Source organism: Syngnathoides biaculeatus, chromosome 23 (assembly GCF_019802595.1).
Source record: "Syngnathoides biaculeatus isolate LvHL_M chromosome 23, ASM1980259v1, whole genome shotgun sequence".
Lineage (NCBI taxonomy): Eukaryota > Metazoa > Chordata > Actinopteri > Syngnathiformes > Syngnathidae > Syngnathoides > Syngnathoides biaculeatus.
Window position 1 is genome coordinate 4,281,618 of NC_084662.1, and position 15,571 is coordinate 4,297,188.

Sequence of the window (15,571 nt, forward strand, 5' to 3'; positions counted from 1 at the left end):
TCAGTCCTGTCAACCCCAAAGCCGACACAATCTTGAAAAAATTCATTAAATTTACACTTATAAAACTATGACCTATTTTACCGCAAGTGTCAAAGCAATTTTCTTTTTAAAAATCATAAAGCTTTATTGGTTTCTTAAAGTCATGATATTAATCAAATACAATACTTGCATGAAATAATATCAGGTAAAAAAAAGTTTGGTAGCAGCCTTTCTACTTATGCTATTATTTGCAGTAGCTGATTTTGCCATTTCTATCACCTCTGACAACTATGATGTCAACCAAACCAATGGTTGACATCATAGTTCATTTTCACTTGCATATACAATGAAGAAGAAAAGTATTTGAACACCCTGCTATATTGCAAGTTCTCCCACTTAGAAATCATGGAAGGGTCTGAAATTTTCATCGTAGGTGCATGTCCACTCTGAGAGAGATAATCTAAAAAGAAAATCCAGGAATCACAATGTATGACTTTTTAACGATTTGTGTGATACAGCTACAAATAAGTATTTGATCACCTGTCTATGAGCTAGAATTCTGACCCTCAAAAACCTGTTAGTCCACCTTTAAAAGTCCACCTTCACTCCATGTATTATCCTGAATCAGATACGTGTGTGTGAGATCGTTAACTGCATAAAGACAACGGTCCACCCCATACAATCAGTAAAACTCAAACTTGTAACATGGCCAAGACCAAAGAGCTGTCCAAAGACACCAGAGACAAAAGTGCACAACTCCACACTGCTTTAAAGGGCTATGGAGAAATTGCCAAGCAGCTTGGATGAAAAATAGTCCACTGTTGGAGCAATCATTAGAAAATGGAAGAAGCTAAACATGACGGTCAATCTCAATCGGAGTGGAGCCCCATGCAAGATATAACCTTGTGGGGTCTCAATGATCCATAGAAAGGTGAGGAATCAGCCCAGGATTACACGACACGACTTGGTCAATAACCTGAAAAGAGCTGGGACCACCATTTCCAAGGTGACTGTTGGTAATACACTAAGACGTCATGGTTTGAAGTCATGCGTAGCACGGAATGTTCCCCTGCTTAAACCAACACGTCAAGGCCCGTCTTAGGTTTGCCAATGACCATTTGGATGATACAGAGGAGTCGTTGGAGAAAGTTTTGTGGTCAGATGAGACCAAAATGGAACTTTTTGGTCATAATTCCTCTAATTGTGTTTGGAGGAAGACGAATGATGAGTTCCATCCCAAGAAACACCATCCCTACTGTGAAGCATAGGGGTGGTAGCATCATGCTTTGGTAATGTTTTTTTTGCACATGGGACAGGACGACTGCACATGCATTGTGAGATTTTGGGGGAACAACTTCTTTCCGTCACAGAGCATTGAAGGTAAGTCATGGCTGGGTCTTTCAACATGACAATGACCCGAAGCACACAGCCAGGAAAACCAAGGAGTGGCTCCGTAAAAAGCACATCAAGGTTCTGGCCCGGCCTAGCCATTCTCCAGACCTAAACCCAATAGAAAATCTTTGGAGTGATCTGAAACTCAGTGTTTCTCAGCGACAGCCCAGAAACCTGTCTGATCTAGAGAAGATCTGTGTGGAGGATTGGCGCAAAATCCCTCCTGCAGTGTGTGCAAACCTGGTGAACAATTACAGGACACATTTGACCTCTGTAATTGCAAACAAAGGCCACTGTACCAAATATTACCATTGGTTTTCTCAGGTGTTCAAATACTTATTTGCAGCTGTATCACACAAATAAATCGTAAAGAAAAAATACCTGGATTTTTCTTTTTAGATTATCTGTCTCTCAGTGGACATGCACCTACGATAAAATGTCAGACCCCTCCATGGTTTCTAAGTGGGAGAACTTGAATATATCAGGGTGTTCAAATACTTATTTTCTTCATTGCAGTTGGTCAGTGTATCTATTCCCAAAGTCTTTCTGTATTCAATGTTAATCTTTTTCATGTGTAAATGCTTGTTCACATTCAGCATTGCTCCTGTGGTAAGCATAACGAAAGAGTGAACAGTTTTTATAACAAAGGAAAACTAGTTATGTCAAGTGCAGTCTTCATTTTAAAAATGATTGAATCCAACATGCATTTTCTCCTGTCTGCGTTTCCGCTCTGGTAGATACCATCCATACACTTTCCTTTTCTTTCTTGATAGTTCTGCCATTTTTTTATATGATTACTTGTAGCTTAAACAATACGACCTCTCGAAATGTTTCTACTTTTTCAACTGGAGAATCGAAAATAATGTGACTGGAAACAAGATGGAAAATTCTCGAGTAGAAAATGACTTGCGATAATTCTAATCAGCCAATCAGCAGCATCAAGCATGTAAAGCTTGGCAGACATTGCCTTCTGACAAGGAGCCGGCATGACGAAAAATTGAAATCATCTTAATACCCCCCCCAAAAAAAATTTTTTTTTCTCTAAAGACTGTAGTTTGACAACAATTTACAGTGTACACCGTACATATTTTAAAATAAGCTTTCAGTTGTACAAATTACGCCACAATTGTACCATTTGACAGCTATGGTCGTGCACGGTTGGTGCTTCATGCAAGTCGAGAAACATTTTTTCAGGAGTGACAGCAGCGTTGCCATTGAGAGTTTTATAAGGACTTTTGCACACTTTACTCCAACTTTTGTTATGGTGTTCATGTCAGCCGAATTTATTAAACTGGAGTTTGGATGTGCTTCAAGACAGGATGAGTTTCTGGCATTCACGTGATGACTGACTTGATACATCCTCCACCTCGTATGAAACCACTACCTTGTATCACCACTGAATGAAGTTTCATGTAACTGTCACCATGTACCTACGTTTTTGGTAGCATTTCTGTATCACCTACAAATACTTGTGTAAGGCGCTCCTACTGGAGCGTGAATGTAAACATTATCAAACAAGCAACCATCATTCCATATTACCATTTCACAGCATAGGCATCCTAAAAAAAACTCGAGTTAAATAGCTCAGATTGAACATTTTTTATGATAAGAGCAGTGTGGGCAGTACAATAGGTCATATGCTTTCATCATGAATTTTTTTTGGGTGAAATTACATCTGGAGGATTTAAAAGGTTTGTTTCTATGTGTCCTGCAATTAGCTGGCAACCAAATCAGGGTGTACCCTGCCCTTCTGCCCGATGATAGCTGGGATTGGCTCTAGCACTCCGGCGACCCTTGTGAAGATAAGCGGCTCACAAAATGGATGGATGGACGGATTGATGGATGGATTTGGCAGCATGGTGGAATAAACGGTTAGGGTGTTGGCCTCACAGTTCTGAGGACAAGGGTTAAAATCCTGGCCCTGCCTGTGTGGAGTTTGGACGTTCTTCCCCTGCCTGCGTGGGTTTTCTCAGGCAATCCGTTTTCCTCCCACATCACACAAACATGCATTAATTGGAGACTCTAAATTGCTCATAGGTCTGGTTGTTAGTGCGACTGTTGTCTTTCTCTATGCGCCCTGGAATTGGCCGGCAACCACGTCAAGGTGTACCCTACCTTCTGCCAGATGATAGCTGGGATAGGTTCCAACACTCCCGAGATCTTTGTGAGGATACTCGGCTCAGAAAATGGATGGATGGATGGATGGATGGATGAATTTTAGAATTTTTTTCCAAGGTTTTTGGACAAATTCAACCAAGATGTCGCTATTTGTCACATTGCTACCAAAAAGGATTGACCTACTTCTCTTCCTATCGCTTATGTGAAACAAAAAGGAAAAAGCATTGTTCTTCTATGCGGTTTCATTTCATGTCAGAACATAGTGTCAAGCTTGTTTCTAAATTTAGTGAAAAACAGGGTTTGAATAGCCTGTTTGCCACCATGCCAGTGGCTAATTGAAACAGGATGTAGCCAAGTGAATATTACCCACGTTTGCCATGCTGACGAATTAGAAGTGTTTGCGTCAGAACTCAAAAGCCCTTCCTGATAAAAGTTACAGTGAGTGCGCTCATTCTGCTGTGTATGAATGGTTTTTGTGGTTTAGTTTTCCCCCGCTTCATAAAATCTAATCTGCCGTCCAGCCGCTTCCGGATCAGTCAGGCTCATGGGCTCTCACAGCTGTGGGTGCTTGGCACCAGTTGAATCATGCATATTTATGATTGCGATGTACACTTGAAGTGTCCGTATCCTGCAATTCACATCAGTTCTTACAGCTAGTTAGCTGGCTCCTTCATCACTCTACATTTGCAAGACATTTAGGAATTTAACCATCTAAGGTCCATAATATTATCAAAAGGTCCAAAGAAACTGGAGAAAACACAGGCATATTAGTGTCATGGCGGAAACAATGAATGCCTGTTACCAGCAGCACCACATGAAAAACCAACATCAATGTGTCAAGGATATCACCACATGGGGTCAGGAACATTTCAGAAAACAAATGAAATGTGCAATATGCAATGTACACAAATAAATACAGTTCAGTGCTATATCTATAAGTGCAACTTAAAACTACTAGTAGTGGCGGCAACTATTTATTAAAACATCCAGCAATACCGCCAGCTCCTCTGGGCCTGAGCTCATCTAAGATGGACTGATGCAAAGTGGAAAAAGTGTTCTGTGGTCCAACGAGTCCACATTTCAAATTGTTTTTGGAAATTGTGGACGTCGTGTCTTCTGGGCCTAAGAGGAAAACAACCATCCGGACTCTTATTGGTGCAAAGTTCAAAATATGATGGTATGGGCCTTCATTAACAAAGCCAATGCCAATACCAATGGCGTGGGTAACTTCCACATCTGTGAAGGGACCATTAATGCTGAAATGTACATACAGGTTTTGGCGAAACATATGCTGCCTTTCATACAGCATTTTTTTTTTCATGTATACCCCTGCTTTTTTTCGCAAGATAAGGCCAAACCACATTCGGTACATGTTATAACTGCGGAGCGTAAAAGAGTAGATTGGCTTGCCTGCACTCTAGACCTGTCTTCCATTGAATATGGGTGGTGCATTATGAAGCGTAAAATACGTCAACGGAGACCCCGGACTGTGTAACAGCAGACGCTGTTCATCAAGCAGGGATGGGAAAGAATTCCACCCACAAAACTTCAACAATTAGTGTCCTCAGTTCCCAAACGTTGACTAAATGTTAAAAGCAAAGGTGGTAAACGTGATCTTGTCTCAGCTTTTTGGGAAGGTTTTGCCGCTATAAAATTCTTAATCAATGATTATTTTCCAAAAACAAAAAAGTTTGTTTGAAAATAAAATATCTTGACTTTGTAGTTTTTTCAGTTAAATGTAGATTGAACTTCTTTTCCTTTCGGCTTGTCCCGTTAGGGGTCAGCATAGTGTGTCATCTTTTTACATCCAAGCCCATCTCCTGCATCTTTCTCTCTAATACCCACTGCTTTTGTGATTTACTCCAATTTATTTCTTGAATTTGTTTGTCTTTTGCACCTGCAACTTTTTTGGGCACTATTGTGGCTTATTGCATTCTTTCATGAATAAGTAAGAATAAAAACTTGCTTTTGATGAACTGCATGGTGACACTGACTCAAGAAAACAATTAAGTTGTCACACAAGCAGATGGAATTGCTTGGTACTGACAATTATCAACTGTATGAAAACCAAGTGGCTATATGAGAACAAAATTTGCGCCCAAAAAAAATCACCAGTAACTGAATCATATTAAATGTATCTGTAGGACATAAAAACTGAGGTTCCACTATAAATCATAATAGCATTTTGACCTTTGTTTTACTTTGAATACAAAATATATTTAAAAAAATACACATTCGAAATAGTAAACAGCAGCAGGCAGACAAAATATAAAATTAAATAAATTAAAACCAACCATAAATATAACTTAAAAAATTGATGAAAAAACCCCACATAAAAATTTTAGGATATGAGGCAGCTATATATCTTTTTTGATTTGATCTGAGGTGAAAAGGGCCCACTGACTGTGAAAGACAAGTGTGAGTTGAATGACTTGGGAGCTGGATATAAGCATATTTGCATCTCAGCAGAAAGAAGACTTATATGATTTGGCTGCTGTTTGTCTTTTGGTTCTCTTCAAGGTGGGGAATGATACCTCGGGCAGCTGCAGGAAGCATTTCCAGCTGCTTCATCTCTGTTTTCTTCTCAGCCAACCACTTCCAGGTCACGGCAATAGAAGCGATACATCAATAACTATTCTGTCACTGTAGTATATATACCGTAATATCCCATAAATACAGACTTTTATCAAGATGGAGTTATTATTAATGTGAAACGAATACCATTTTAGTTGAAGGTTTTATCTTCTCCACATCAAGCATTTTTACTAATTGTAAACACTGGACAAGCGAACACAAGTCATGAAATGCATGATTTTTAGTACGTGATTAGTGGAAAAAACGGCAGCCGACATGGACCCATGCGTTTTTTTCACCACAAAATATGATTTTGACGTATACAGCTTTTTGTAACTCCCGCCATGAAAATCCTCTCGAGGAGGAGCCTTGTCGGCCGGGGTGGCTAATCGCCGCAGTGGCTAATGTCCGTTTATCACCGCCACGTGGAGGTGCATTGGGCAGGGAGGTGGTTTGGCCATGATCTGCATGTCATCATTCATTAATTTTTTCGTGTAGTCATTGAAGTGAATAATCTTATATGTGTTTTTCATTTCAATATCTATTTTAGAATGTTTATAGGGATGACACTAGACCTTTAAAATACAGTGTCACAAAATGCATTTAAATGTGATATGACTTAATTACACAAGTGGTGGAGTGAACTGATTGAATGAGTTGATGCAAACAGAAGTTAGGTAATGTCCTATGGTCTCTGTGCTTGAGAGAGCATGATGACATAGTATAAGTGCTTTTTGAGAAGTCAAACAAAGGTTGAAGAGTGGACTGGTGCATGATTGGAAAGTTATCACTAAGCGCCCCAGTGCAACCCATCTCATTGTGTCTGGTTGCAATACACACTACACTACGAGCCAAATTTGGAAATAATAAGATAAAGGTAAGGTTTTTTTTTTTTTTTTTTAACTGCACATAAGGTTTGTTATAGTAGTGCTGTAATAGATTTGTTAGAGCTGTGCAATGATCAGGTTGCCACGCTATCGATAGCGCTCATGCACCTTCGTCATAAAATCACGTGACATCGCCATATTGCCGGTCAAACAAAGCATTCTTGCAGGTTAGGGTTAGGGTTAGGGTTTAGGGTTGGACCCTAACCCGAACGAAAATACGTCTTATAGCATGACATCCAAAGTTTTGTCTGATACCGTTAAACATTTAGAAGGTGATAAGAAACGAAGGTACATGGAAAAATGAGAGACACTTGGCATAGAGGACCCATATTTAATGCCAAATCCGATGTTTTTGCCGATAAGAAATTGGACTGTTAATTTGCTTCCGCTTGTCTTGGACAACTGGATATACACGTCTGATGAGTAAGTCGTTGAGATTTACACAGAAAGGCTTGAAAGTGTACTACTTTATTGCTGAATCTGTTCTCAATCAGGAATACATCCCACATAGTGATGGACCCACTCAGATTTTTTCAATACAAATACCAATATTTAAATAAATGACCCCTGGTTTTTCACAAACTCGCATTCATTAACTCTGATGGGGGGGGCAGGGAGTCTTCTCATTCAGACTCACACAATGTCACACGACTCAAAAGGTTCCTGGGGGCTGATGGGGATTGGATGGGGGGTCTGCGAGTGTCAAACCGGGCTCCACTATGTTTCCTGATCTGAGTGCCCTGCCCCTCTGCTCTGCTTGCCCCCCTGGATTTTAAATGCAGTACACACATTCATCTCCTTTTCTTTTAATGCACCAAATAAAGTAAAGAAAATAAGTATTTGAACACCCTGCTATATTGCAAGTTCTCCCACTTAGAAATCACAGAGGCGTCTGAAATTTCCAGCGTAGGTGCATGTCCTCTGTGAGAGAGCTCATCTCAAAAGAAAAATCCTGAAATTACAATGTATGATTTTTTTTTTAACAATTTATTTATGTGATACAGCTGGAAATAAGTATTTGAACAGCTGTCTAACACAGCCACTCACATTTGACGCGCGCTCGCAAAACTGCACAGTCGAGCATGAAAAATCACGTGCGTAAAATTTGTTATGAGTAAAAAAAAAATAGATATTGAAAGACGTCGCTCATTTTCTGTGGTCTTGACATTAATTTACGTGTTTATTTCATGGGACACGCACATGGGACAGGACGACTGCATTGTATTAAGGAGAGGATGACCGCGGCTATGTATTGTGAGATTTTTGGGAACAACCTCTTTCCCTCAGTCAGAGCGTTGAAGATGGGTCGTGGCTGGGTCTTTCAACATGACATTGACCCAAAGCACACAGCCGGGAAAACCAAGGAGTGGTTCCGTAAGAAGCATATCAAGGTTCTGGCCTGGCCTAGCCATTCTCCAGACCTAAACACATTAGAAAATCTTTGGAGGGAGTTGAAACTCCGTGTTTCTCAGTGACAGCTCAGAAACCTGTCTGATCTAGAGAAGATCGGTGTGGAGGAGTGGGCCAAAATCCCTCCCGCAGTGTGTGCAAACCTGGTGTACAACTAACGGACACGTATGACCTCTGTAATTGCAAACAAAGGTTATAGTTTCAAATATTAACATTGGTTTTCTCAGGTATTCAAATACTGTATTTTTCTTTTTAGATTATCTCTCTCATAGTGGTCTTGCACCTACGATGAGAATTTCTCCATGATTTCTAGCTTGCAATTATAGCAGGGTGTTTAAATACTTATTTTCTTCACTGTACACCCATGTCTGGGGGGGGCAGTGTGTCGTAGATAGGCGGGTTTGGCTGTTGGGCAGTAGTGTCCGGCACCCCTCCCTTTCCCCCTCTCGGCTCAGTGTCCCTACAGATTTCTTCTGGGGGTGGGGGATTGTGGGGCGTGTACTGCGGTGGTGAACGGCAGGTGGCTGGAGGGTGGTATTGTGTTCGTGTCGCCACTGCCTGATGGCCGGTTGTCGGGCGCCTTGGGGGGGGCCGAGTTCACGATCCTAGTCTTGTGTACTTTTTCTGCCGTCTTTGTCCCATCTTGTTCTGTTCTTCCTTCACAGGGTGTATTGCTACAGTCACAGATATCCATATTTCATGTTTCTTTATTCGAGATATGGAATGATTTACTTGATTCATTTTTACGGTAAACACTTTATCTTTTCTTCCCCTCTTTCTCTCACCCCTCTGGACATTCTGTTCTGTTTGACTGATCTTTAATAAAACTTACAGGCGAAAACGCGCACACACAAATTCCACGTTAAATCAGCAACTTTGTGTAGACTTGACATACCAACACAATACAGCAACTTCTTAAATGTAAACAAGCTCACCTTTCACAGTACACTGCCAATTGTGGTCTATGCAGACAACTTAATGTGTGTGTGTGTGTGTGTGTGGGGGGGGGGTGTTTCACACACCCCACACACATACACACACACACACTATTGCTCCTGCCACAGTAATTTTGATGCAAAGAGTGAGAGAACTTTTTTGCTTACTTATGTGATGTCTGTCGTTAGCGTAGAGGGTCATTGTAAAGATTAAAATAAGTATTGTAAGTTCTCCATTGACTCAGTCTTTACCTTCCACGAGTCAGTCCTTGCCTTCCATGACCAATTGATGATTACACACTTGGTATAAATATTTAACGCACAGTTCATTGCACATTTAACACACCAATAAAACTATTCTCAATGAATAAATAAAATAAACACCAACTACACACTTTTTACCGAGGGAAAAGTAAAAATAGTGTGGTGACAGTGAAATCGTGCATTTCTTTGTACTTTTATACAACTGCACCATTACTGTGCAGTGTAGAATCCACAAATACTTCCCAATCACTTTCTTCAATTTGTTTGAAAAAAAAAAAGGCCGGTTTTGATTAAATGCTGCTGCACACATGGATTGCTCTTTGTTCGAATCCTCACCTACAAAGTACTGTCTTTTGCAAGACATTGAAAATCCAAAACTAACTGTTCAATTGAAGAAGTAACTGTAGTGATATCACTTTCCCAGGAAGAGAACTGTGTTGTAATGATTCACTATTGCACTCAAACCTCTATTCGTGTGAGTATTTTAATGTTCCATTCGATGAGAGTTGTGACATACAACATGAGACTTGGTTGAACTGGTAGTTTGTCTGTGTCAGAGAGACTTACTGACTTACTTACTAGGTGGACTTGCTGGTGTGTCCTGGATCGTTGTTCTGCTCAATGATCCGAGAGCCACTGAGTTTGAGGGCACGAACTAATGGCCGGGCGTTCTCCTGGATTTTGTGATACACAGCAGAGTTATTTTTTTCATCAAATGCAGCAAGTTGTCCTGGTCCTGAGGTACCAAAGCAGCCCCAGACTATCACACTGTCACCACCATGCTTCACTGTTGGCATAGTCTTTTTATCAAATGCTGTGCCATTTTTACACCAAATGTAATGGCCGCTCACCTTCCAAAAAGTTCATAGAATGTTTCTCAAATTCCTGGAGGATCATCAAGATGCTTTTTGGCAAATATGAGATGAGTCTTTGCTGACACCAGGGGTTTTCTTCTGGAAACTCTCCCAAGGATCCCATTTTTGGCCAGTGTCTTTGTTATAGTAGAATCACGAATACTGACCTTAACTGAGGCCATAGAGGCCTGCAGGTCTTTAGATGTTGTTAGTTGGAGCCCCAAAGCCTTAGAAATGGCTTTGTAATCATTTCCCGACTCACCTTTCCCAAATTTGTGACGAGTCACAGTGACTTTGTAATTCAACAAGGGGGCCTTGATTACCTTTTCACAGAGGGTCAGAAATGTTTAGATTTTGTTTATCCATCCATCCATCCATCCACCCATCCATCCACCCATCCATCCATCCATCCATCCATCCATCCATCCATCCATCCATCCATCCATCCATCCATCATCTACCGCTTTTCCGGGTAGGGTTGCGGGGGAAGTAGCTTCAGCAGGGATACCCCAGACTTCCCTTTCCCCAGGCACTTCTTCCAGCTCTTCCAGAGGGATCCTGTGGCGTTCCCAAGCCAGCCGAGAGACATAGTCTCTCCAGCGTGTCCTGGGTTGTCCTCGGGGTCTCTTTCCGGTGGGACATGCCCAGAGCACCTCACCAGGGAAGCGTCCAGCAGGCATCTGAATCAGATGCCCAGCCACGTCATCTGGCTCCTCTCAATGCGGAGGAGTAGTGGCTCGACACTGAGCCCCTCCCAGATGACCGAGCTTCTCACCCTATCTCTAAGGGAAATCCTGGACACTCTGCAGAGGAAACTCATTTCGATCGTTTGTATCCAGGATTTTGTTCTTTTGGTCACAACCCACAGCTCATGCCCATAGGTGAGGGTAGGAATGTAGACTGGTAAATTGAGAGCTTTGCCTTTCAACTTAGCTCCCTCTTTACCACAAAGGACCGATAAAAAGTCTGAATCACTGCAGATGCTGCACCGATCCGTATGTCAATCTCCCTCTCCATTCTTCCCTCACCCATGAGCAAGACCCCAATCTACATTAACTCCTCCACTCGAGGAATGATCTCATCCCCGACCTGGAGAGGGAATGCCTCCCTTTTCTGACTGAGGACCATAGTCTCAGATTTGGAGGTGCTGATTGTCATCCCAGCTGCTTCACTCTCGGCTGCAAATCGCTCTAGGGACAGCTGTAGATCACGGCTTGATGAAGCCAACAGAATCACATCACCTGCAAAGAGCAGAGATGCGATGCTGAGGCCACCAAACCAGACAACCTCTATGCCTCGGCTTCGCCTAGAAATTCTGCGCATAAAAGTTATGAACAAAATCGGTGGCAAAGGGCAGCCTTAGCGGAGTCCAACTCTCACCGGAAACGAGTCCGACTTATTGCGGGCAATGCGGACCAAACTCCGACAGGTGTCATACAGGGACCGAAAAGCTTGTATCAGGGGATTCAGTACCCCATACTCCCAAGGAACCCTTCCACAGGACTAATCGAGGGACACGGTCGAATGCCTTCTCCAAGTCCACAAAACACATGTAGACTGGTTGGGCGAACTCCCATGCACCCTCGAGGATCCTGTCGAGGACAGGACGAAAAACACATTGCTCCTCCTGAATCCGAGACTCGACTTTCCGACTCCTCTCCAGTACCCCTGAGTAGAACTTACCAGGGACGCTGAGGAGTGTGATCCCTCTATGGTTGGAACACACCCTCCGGTCACCCTTCTTGAAAAGGGGGACCACCACCCCAGTCTGCCAATCCAGAGGCACTGTCCCCGATGTCTACGCGATGTTGCAGAGGGGTGTCAACCAGGACAGCCCCACAACATCTGGAGCCTCCGTCCGACGTCTTTCTCCATGGGCTCACGGAACTCCTCTCATGCCAGGGTTTTTGCCTCAGCGACCACCGAAGCTGCATTCCGCTTGGCCAGCCGATACCTATCAGCTGCCTCAGGAGTCCCACTGCCCCGAAATGCCTGATAGGACTCCTTCTTCAGCTTGACAGCATCCCTCACTGTTGGTGTCGACCACCGTGTTCGTGGATTGCCGCCACAGCTCAGGTCGTACGCCTCAGCAATGGAGGCGTGGAAGACCAGCCACTCGGATTCCGTGTACACTGCCTCCTCTGGGACGTGAGCAAAGTTCTTTCGGAGGTGTGAAATTCCTTCTGACAGGGGAATCTGCCAGCCATTCCCAGCAGACCCTCACAATACGTTTTGGCCTGCCACCTCGGACTGGCATCTTCCCCCACCATCGGATCCAACTCACCACCATGTGGTGATCAGTTGACACTTCCGCCACCTTCTTCACCCGAGTGTGCCAGCCATGCAGTCGCAAGTCCAATGACACAACCACAAAGTGGATCGAACTGCGACCTTGGGTGTCCTGGTGCCAAATGGACATGTGAACACCCTTATGCCTGAACATTGTTTGTTATGGACAATCTATGATGAGCACAGAACACCATTCGAGTTCTGATTGGGGGGGCTGTTCTTCCCAACCACGCTCTTCCAGGTCTCAATGTCATGCCCACGTGGGCATTGAAGTCTCCCAGCAGAATGATGGAGTCGTTAAAGGGGGTGCTCTCAAGCACTCCCTCTAAGGACTCCAAAAAGGGTGGGTACTCTGCACTGCTGTTTGGTGCATAAGCACAAACAACTGTCAGGACCTGTCCCTACCTGCAGGCGGAGGGAGTCTACCCTCTTATCCACTGTGGTAAACCCCAACATAAAGGCCCCGAGCTGGGGGGCAATAAGTATACCCACACCTGCTCAACGTCTCTCATCGTGGACATCTCCAGACTGGAACAGAGTCCAACCCCTCTCAAGAGGCGTGGTGCGTAGAGGTGAGTCCAACTATATGTAGTCGGAACTTCTCAGCCCACACTCACCAATTCGGGCTTCTTCCCTACCAAAGAGGTGACATTCCATGTCCCTAGAACTAGTTTCTGTAGCCGGGGATCGGATCGCCACGGTGCCCGGCTTTGGCCACCGCCCAGCTCACATTGCACCCGACCCCCTATGGCCCCTTTCACAGGTGGTGAGACCATGGGAAGGGGGACCCATGTTACCCTTTCGGGCTGTGCCGGGCCGAGCCCCATGGGTGCAGGCCCAGCCACCAGGCGCTCGCCTTCGAGCCCTACCTCTAGGCCTGCCTCCAGAGGGTGGCCTCTGTGACTCGCGTCTGGGCAAGGGTACCAAGATCCAATTTTTTGGGGGTTTTGGAGTCTTACTATACCTGGTCCCTCACCTAGGACCTGTTTGCCATGGGTGACCCTACCAGGGGCATGGACCCCCAGACAACTTAGCTCCTAGGATCACCGAGACACACAAACCCCTCCACTACGATAAGGTGACGGCTCTAGGAGGAGGATTTTGTTTGTGCCTCAGTAAATTGAATTGTCACCCGAATACTGCATTTTGTATTGAGGATTCAATGATGTTCATGTGTATAGAGGATTAAATGATGTTTATGTGTATATTCTGGCTCTTTCATGTATATGATGTGGACCTATGCCATAACACAGTAAAAAGTGTGACTCGTGATCTCTGACTGGTTGGCGTAAAGCCGTGCAATATATTAGGATAAAAATAAATCTGCATAATACAAATGAATTGAATTAACGAAATGCAAGACTGATTATTGCCATACATTGCAAACCCAAGTGTCTGGAACAGTTTGCTTAGACAGTGACAGCCACCGCCCAATCAAACTAATTGCGTGGTCAGCGCTTGCTCACCCAACGAAGTTAGTTCGTAGCTGCGAATGCTCATGTACACGAAAAATTTCGATCTCCTCTATTAAAGGTAAACTTCTATTTTGTCATTTTCATTCACATTTGGACATTAAATGAGACTAAGCAGGCCCCAAAATGCCATGTAAATTAAACGTGACATAGGAGTAATGTTATTCATAAACCTACCAAATTTGAATCAACTTGAAAAAAACAAAGTTTATAAAATCAGGTTTCAAAACTTGAATAATGTCCTCCTTTAAGACGCTGTGGTCCTGTCAAATTGATGCGCCAAAAGGAATCAAACATACTGAGGCCTCGATAGCTTATACGATGTACAATCACATTATGAGACTCAACTTCAAAAGTGAATGGTTAATGTGGACTATACTAAAAAAACAAGTACAAGTCAACGTACTCTTTTTTTTTTTTTTTTTTTTTAATTAATTTTTTTTTTTTGTGAGATAATGTCACAGCCAAACATTGCACCTAACGAAAGAGGTATGTTAGGTCAAAGAAGAGGTTAGACAGTCGCCACTGTTGCATATTTTATTATCAAGTTAATCACAAAGCCATGTTGTTTCTGGTGAAAGTTTGCAAAACTATCCGTCGTAAAATGTGCACTGTTGAATCAGCTGGTGGTGTTGATTTTGAGCTCTTTCAATATCTATGTATTTCTATTCTTAACAAATTTTACACGTGTGATTTTTCGTGCTTGACTGTGCAGATTTGTGAATGCAATGGGGCGTGGACGGATACGCACCCGTGAAATCACAGTGACTGCTTCTTTGCAATTACTGAATCAAGCCTGCGACCCATTGACTTCACTAAACTGTTGCATTCTTTATTTGAAATGCTTTTACAGGCCTTTATTGCAGCCTCTTTCCATTCTTGTTTGTTTCTGGGGGATTCTCCCTTCAGTCTCCTCTTCAGGAAATAAAATGCATGTTGCATTTGGTTAAGGTCCGATGATTGACTTGACCAGTCTTAGACCTTCTAATTTTTCACCATAATGAAGCACTTTGTACGCAGTGTTTGGGGTCATTGTCTTTGTTGAATGATGAAACCTCTCCCAATTAGTTTGAATACATTTTTCTGTTAACTGTTGTCCCATTCAGGTAGAACACTGTGGAATTTATAGGTTCCGTTTAGTATTGTGTTATTTCGTAGCTGGCTTCCTCCCTCTCCTTTTCTTTTTACCATGTTCAGTGGTTCCGATTTTTAAAAGTACCCTGGCGTAATGAAGCAACCAACCCGAAATGTCTAGTTGATATAATTTGACTGGACTTGCTTTTTACCATGGGCATGCACCTTTTCTGCACCTTGGACTCACATTTTTGTCTTTTGTTCAAATGTTAGCAAAATCCACATCTCAAGATTATATAACAGTGGACTAAGAAGAGATTGTC

At 42.9% G+C, this 15,571-nt stretch overlaps 1 protein-coding gene across 4 annotated transcripts in view; it reads left to right on the forward strand.

The window, feature by feature from the left end:
• The window catches only part of tab2 (TGF-beta activated kinase 1 (MAP3K7) binding protein 2), an 88,307-nt gene that overhangs the window by 44,453 nt on the left and 28,283 nt on the right, over positions 1–15,571 (forward strand). The window lies entirely within an intron of this gene.